Raw genomic sequence first — 7,526 nt, 5'->3', positions numbered from 1 at the left:
TAATTCAATCAATAATAGTGGAGATAAAAATGATGAAAATGTAATAAAAATACATTTAAAAGCTATAGTAACAACAAAAGTAGAAAAAAAGAGTGACCTTAACAGATTAAAAAGACAAAATAAAAGATATAATACTTGGTAATATCAATCAATAAATCAAACTTTATTTATATATCACCTTTCATACAGGGTAGTGTAGTTCAACGTGCTTTACAGTTGATTGGCAAGCAGATAATAACAGCTTGACAGAACAAGTGACAACATAAAAGAAAAGGAATAAAAACGATGGAAGAACAAAAACAAAGAACAAATTAAAAGACAAGAATTGAGACCAATGCACACGAGAGAAAATAAGGATGATAAAAATGCTTAGAACATAACAAATAAAATAAGTAAGTACATAAATAAATAAATAAAGCAAATAATTAAATAAATAAGTCAAATAAGAGAGAATAAGAGAAACGTGTTAAATAATTATAATATGACTTAAAATAAAAAATAATACAATTATACATCAGCAATATACAAGTGTTACACATGTAAACATGTAAGGCTCCTCATATAAACTGAATGTAAAGACCCTAAAATTGATGTGATAAATGGGCAAGTCTTTTTTTCACCACTGTCATTTTTCAAAGAAAATACAACTATTTTCTCTGTCCCTTTATGATTTCACATATATTTTTCAAAAGTCTGAAAAGAGTATTTGTACAATTAATTATTATAATTACATTTTTGAAAACATAAAAATGTAAGTCTCCCACACAGTATTAAAAAGGATTCAGCTTTGACAGATTATTTTTTTCAAGGACATTATATTTTGAATGTAGGCTACTTGTGTTTGGCTTTGAATACAGAAGTGTTTTTCTTATTGTAACTATTAAACCTTTAATGAAAGGATTTATAATATGTTTATTGAGTGATAAACCCAAAGCCAGGAAGTAATTATTATTAACATCATATTTAAAATAAATACATTTCAGATGTGTTTTTACCATTGACTGTAATTTTCACATTTCCCAAAAGTCCTGACAAACTTGGTATCAATGGAAACTTCATGGTCTTTTTTAGAATTTAAAACAAGGTTTTTAATGTATGAGCTGAGTTTATATTTTATATGATTGACACACAGAAAGTATTTTAAAGTTGTATTTAGAGCTCAACTAAAGTGGGATTTGGTAAAATCACAATCGGCCAGTAGATGGCAGCCAAGCTTTGTTTCATGATTTTTTCCAATGAATTTGGTGGACAGATTTGCTTGCCAATACAAACCATATATATATATATATATATATATACAGTATATGATAGTTCATATTGTCATTAGTATCATTATATAACCTATTTTGTTGTCCAGTTTATTATGTCCCAACATTAATCTCTATCCATACTCTCCCTGTTTCATAGGACTACCCAAGGCAACTTTTAAAATCTTTTGAAATTTATTTTGTTACTTTTTTATTGTTTTGGTAACACTTCCGAGGGTTTGTCTGTCATCGCTGAGGGTGGTCTTACTGGGACAATGAGCTGCAGGAAATCAGGTAAAAAAACTCTATAGTCTATATATCACTGAGTGTGCAGTAGACCTTGGTCTTTCTAGCATGGATTCAGCTTTAATCTTACTGTCTTATTTTAATGGTGGTTCAGACTTTGTGAGCAGAAAATATGCATATATACATTGAAATCTTGAAAGACTGTTATTTACTGTTATTGGTGCTTACTTTACAGATATAGAGAGACACACTCCTCTTCTATAAGAGCTGTTACTGTCACATAGTTTATTACACACTTGGTCCACTCTGCATGGTTTTGGCAGCACCCCTACTGGTCTGAATTATAACTTGCTGCTGTTCACAGAGCCGCAGCAGACAGAGTCCAGACCTCTGGATAGCAGGCTGAAGCCAATCTGCACCATTCTTCTTTCTGAAACCGGACAGCCTAAACCAGCAGAGATCCCATGATGAGAACAAAGTGAAAGGTAAGATTCATTTAGGTTTTAACTGTCTGTGCATGGATCAAATAGCACACTCATTAGCATTTTTCCAATTAGCTCTGGTGCTGAAAGAATTCACATGGATCTCAATTAAAAAAATATTGGTTTATTATTGCAGAACTTTCTGCACAACACGTTTGAACTAGTGATGGAAACAAAACATTTGAAGTTGAAGTGAACGTGACCGTTGTCATTTTTACATTCACAGAGCTGCTTCTTCAAAAATATATGAAAGTCCACTTTCACCTTAATCTTACTGACTGGGGTCCCCACAGACCCCAGAGGAATACTTTTCATCATATCTCACATGTGCTCTATTCTATCAGTCCAATTTTTCATGAGTTTGTTAATCAATTGGCTCCTAATGGCTTCATATCATTTTTTTCTGTTTTAATTAGTATTTTGTAATTATTGTGGGGTCCCACAAAATGCTAATTAACTGACTTTCCGAAAAACATGTTTTTTTCAGATTAATTACATGACTAATAAGGTAATAAGTTAACGTTTTGCTGTGATGGTTGTTTCTTACAGTAGTTTATTCTTGAGGTCCCTCAGTAGTCTGTATGTTAAATACATATGTTGGTAGAATGAGAGTAAAACTATGCAGGTCATCAAACAAAAGTAATGGTGATTTTAAACAGATCTGTGAAAAGTGTTGTGATTTAATTATCTTGCCGGTACTATTATAGCCTGGCTCAGGAGGCCACCACACCAGGGAGCCAAAATACAAAGGTAACAAAAGATGAATTTAAGTAAAACTAAAGAAATAACTCAATATTTGCAGTATGGAAATCAGTGAAGTCAGTAGTGTGATGTGCATGAGTAGAAGATGTGTGTGCAGCTGTTGTAAGGTGCGTAAAAGCAAAATAACAAACTAAAGTAACATAATCAAACCAAATAAGGTGAGACACAGAGAGAATTAATAAGCTGCAGCTGTGGCTTTAATAACCTGAAACACTGCAGGTCCTCAGGTGTTCCAGGTTACACTAACGATTACCTGCAGAACAAGGAGATATGCAGGTTAATACCAGATCCAACCTCAAGATGACACCAGCAGTCGTCACAGTATGACAAATGTGCTGTAATGCTGGTGTACAGTTAGGTTACATAGCACAGCAATGAAGATTTTAGTTTTTAATTTTACTAAAATGTCTGCTGCTTTGTATATTGAAACAGTGCCGAATTTAAGACCTCATCCTCATTACTCAATGGTCATTAGCGTAAAACATCTTACACAGCGGGTATATGCTGATAAAGAAATTTACATTAAAGTTGTCACATTTGGTTGAGATTGATGTACCTTTTGCCACAAAGTTTGTGTTTAAGGTGGCTCTAAAGTTAATGAACAGACTAAATAATCCATGCCAAGTTCAGGATTTATGGAAATCTAATTGGGTAATAATTTGAAAAGATGAGATGTGATTAGTTAATATGTATGTAGGCTGCCAAATGTCAAGCATTGTTAGTAAGTATTTGCTTCATCCAACATAATTCTGCAGTGTAGCATGTGTGTAAAAAATGCTATTTAAAACTGAAGGTAGATCAAATATAATTACCATGTCATCTGTTTTGGGCTTCATATAATTTCAAACATGACAATTTGACAGCTCTGTAAATGCTGAGGTCATGTGAATGATTTGCACATTGCTGCCCTGAAATGTTAAGAAAACCTCTCGTTAAGCAGTGTATCACTCCCACGTTATTGTTGCTCTGCTGTCATCAACTTTAGTGAGCAAACTTCAAATTCTTCTCACTGTGGGACTGTCTTAGCAAAGGCACCATTGTTACTTTCTCTTACTGACATCACTCTTCCTAGTGGACTGTATTTCTTTTGTTAGTTGGACAAACAACAAGGGGCTGCTTCCATCACACCCATATGACACATAACAAATGGTGCACCCAAACCTTCCAAAGATATATCTTAGAAAAAACAGGCGGATTAAAGGGACACACAATTTTGGTTTTGCATGTTTACTACAAACTGCGGTTGTTCAATACCATATGTAACTGACAATCATCATGTCCTCTTTTTTTGTTGTTAAGGTTATCTTATTACTCTCACCACAATATAGAGGCCAGTGGTTACCTGGAAGGAAGGAAGGAAGGAAGGAAGGAAGGAGAAATATATTAAAAATGTTACACTCTGTGGTAACCTTGAAACATATAGTTACACACAGACACAGAGCAGACTTGGTGGAAATTTAAGATGTATTTATTGTTATTTAATGGTAAAGGTAGTATTTATATATTTTGTTATGTTATTTTCAGCCACATTTTCAACATCAGCTTAAAACCTCCCTCAGAGCTGAATGGAAACAGAGCTGCTAAGCGTCTTCAACTACATACAAGGACTTAACTGCTGCTAATGTATAACCCCCTAAATGGAAGTGCCATTAAATCATTAAACTGGAGGTCTGAATGTGTTACCCACAGACCTCCAGTTACATATGTGGACAGGCTGAAGTGGAAAAGGAGAGAAAGATGGATGAAGAGAGAAAGAGCAAGTTTAGCGCAGAGGGGATGATGGACAGGCGGCTGGGTGTTAAGGTTTTCACCACTCACGCAGCCCAGAGACTCTGAGACTGTGTGACTGTGCTTAACCTTTATTTATTCAAGGAAAGTTGTTAGAAATTCATGTTTTTTTCTTGTAAATCTCAAAAAACCGCAGTCAGCATGTGAGCATTTAGAGTTTTGCACCTTGCGTACGATGGGCAGTCACGACACCCAGCGGTTGTTGGTCGAGAAATAGCTCAAAGGCTAACTTCTTCTCTCATTTTTGCGTTTCTATTTCTACACAGGTAAATAAACAAATTATGAAAAGTAAACAAGAGAGGTTTGGAGCTGTCAGACTATGAAAAGAATACATATTTTTTTGATTTAGATAAGCTAAGCTAACAGTTTCCAACTGCTTCAGGCATTTGTGCTTATCTACCTAACCTACAGCATCTCTATTCAGTCCTGTAGGTAGATTTGAAATTATTTTACTTATAATTTGCATATTTCTCATAACTTTTTATGAGAAATGTCATTAACTTTTTATGCATGTATATTTCCCAGAATTTTACCCTGTTTACCCTAAATGCATATGTTTTTTCATGCACAAATTACCATAAGTGTCCTCACTGCTTCTCTAACCACTAAAGTGCAACTACCCCCTGTTTCTACTTATGTGTGTGTGGGGGGGGGGGACTCCTGTAAGCAGAGTTTTATTGCTTCAGCAGAAAAGTAAACCAGCAGTGACTGCAGGGGTTTTTAAAAAATCAACACAGCCAGGCTTGTTTAAAACGGAGCAACCCAGAATGTTTTAAGTATTAAAAGTCAATATTTCTTTGTGACACACAGACCTGTTTCACAGTGGAGCGCTGTGTGCTGGACAAGGCACCCATTTAAGGCTGTGACGTGAGGGGCGGGGGTCGGGGTCGGGTGTTGGTTTGGGGGTTTAAGAGTTGTTGGGTTACCACTGTAGGGCTCCTTTACGGCTGGTCAAGGATTGATGGAGATCAGTGGAGATGAGATGAACTGATATGATTTTCTAGTTCACTAATGAACACATACAGTAGGCCCAGGACTTCATAGTATTGCCCTGTTTTCTACAAAATATACTTCTATACTACAAATTTGCATTTGAGGAAATGCATTAATTCCTGTCTAGATTACGTTTACTTGCAATGTTTTTTCTAACCCAAGAAGTGTGGTGTTATCATACTGTAGAGAAACTGTAGGGATGGATGTCAAGATGGATGATTGGTCACACAGCACAAAGACTTATGGTTAAGATTACTATAGGCACTAGCAATACTTTTTACCTAAAGCTGCTATAATATATATTTCTATATTAACAACGGATTAAATAACTATGTGTGAAAGGGGTCGCTGAATTTTCACCAAAAACTCAGTTCCCCTCAGCTCTATGGAGCAATTTAACATATTTTAGCTTGTTGTTTTGGTTGTAAAGTCCGCAACTTTACTGTTTTGGTTCAGTCTCACGGCTCTCATCAGCGTAGTTTCCAGACAGCTGCTGAATTCAGCAAAAAGATCTAAAAGTCAACAGTGAGCTGCCTGCCAAAAATGAAAGACAAGGTTAACAACAAGCAGGTCAGCATCAGAGGAACCAGATATTTCCCTCAGGAGTTGGTAGAGACAAACATTTTTTTTCCAATACCTAGCACATGCAAAACAAATAGTGACTTTGTAAGTTGTAAAAGGGAGTGAGAACTGAGAAAAAAGCGCTTATGGTTAGCAGATACACACTATTTAACAAATTATACTATTCTGAGATTGAGATGATCCTTACAAAAGACAGGCAATCAAATGTATCCAATGGAAATGTAAGAGAAATGCTCAGAGGTGGTCTTAACAGCTACTTGATTTTAACGTAGTGTGTCCTTAGGTGGACACAGCAAAGATTATTTCGGATTTTCCAAAAGATACCGACTAGTAAAGGCAATCACAGGAGGCTGAATGAGCTCTAAACCAACTATTACTTTTAGATTTTCTGAATCACACAGAAGAAGTAGAAGTTACTATCATATTCACTCGTTTTAGTTGACAGCTTGTTGGCCTTCTTTCAGACCCCCTGAAGCCCACTGTCCTTTTTACTGTTCAAACCTGGCCATCATTCACTGGTCTTGCTTTTGCTTTTGCCGAGCACTCCCCTGCGTCTCCCTCTGCCTATAATCGTTCAGCCTCAGCAGTGACAGGAGGGCTGTAAAAACAGAGCCCGAGGAGGTCATCCTGAAGTTTGCACAGCAACGAGCCATTCGTCCTCTCAGGGGGGTTTGGTACTCTGCTGTGGTGAGACTGAGGCTGAGAGAGATGAATATCCTGCTCTGTAAAGATTGGGGATGAGGCCGGGAAGTATTATTTGTCTCTTTTTACACTGCTGGGCACACAGGAAGCTAAATGATCCTGTCGTTTTTCAGTGGAAATGATTTATTGGTGCTATTAATTTCCAAATGAGAGGTCACCCCTTCACTTTTTCAGATTGACATCCACTTCTACAACCATACCTGACTTGTGTCTCTGTCAGCAAGAACAATCATATTTACTGAGAACTCCTTTGTTTTTGTGTGAAAAAGATGTGCGTCCACACTAGCTTTTTGAGGTGATTGTGAGGCGTTTCAATCACTGCAGATGGAAGGTCAAACGGAGGGAAAACTTGATTGATTTTTAGTGTGGAGGTTCATTTATAACCTTGTGAACACATACTGTTACTTTAATATATTCCATGCTGAAGGTCCACTTAGTACTTTAGAATAGAAGGTAAATGAATGCTTTGCCTTTTAATATCTAAATGAGTTTTGGGGATTCTTCTCTGTTTTCTATAGTGGATTACTGTATATGCTAATCCTGAATGTTTACAGCGTATTTATGGAAGAAAAATCATTTCGACACACTCAATGTTTTTCTGGTAGACCTATTTACTTTAGCCGTTCCTACAATCCCCAGTGCTCCCTATCAGTTTTGCATTCTGATTCAAAACACAACTTGAGCATGCCAACAGTTGTGTTGGCAAGCTGAAATAAACAAAAAC

This window comes from Scomber scombrus, chromosome 24 (genome assembly GCF_963691925.1).
Source record: "Scomber scombrus chromosome 24, fScoSco1.1, whole genome shotgun sequence".
In the NCBI taxonomy this organism is placed as follows: domain Eukaryota; kingdom Metazoa; phylum Chordata; class Actinopteri; order Scombriformes; family Scombridae; genus Scomber; species Scomber scombrus.
The sequence above is the reverse complement of the archived record's forward strand: the minus strand, read 5'-3'. Positions refer to the sequence as shown.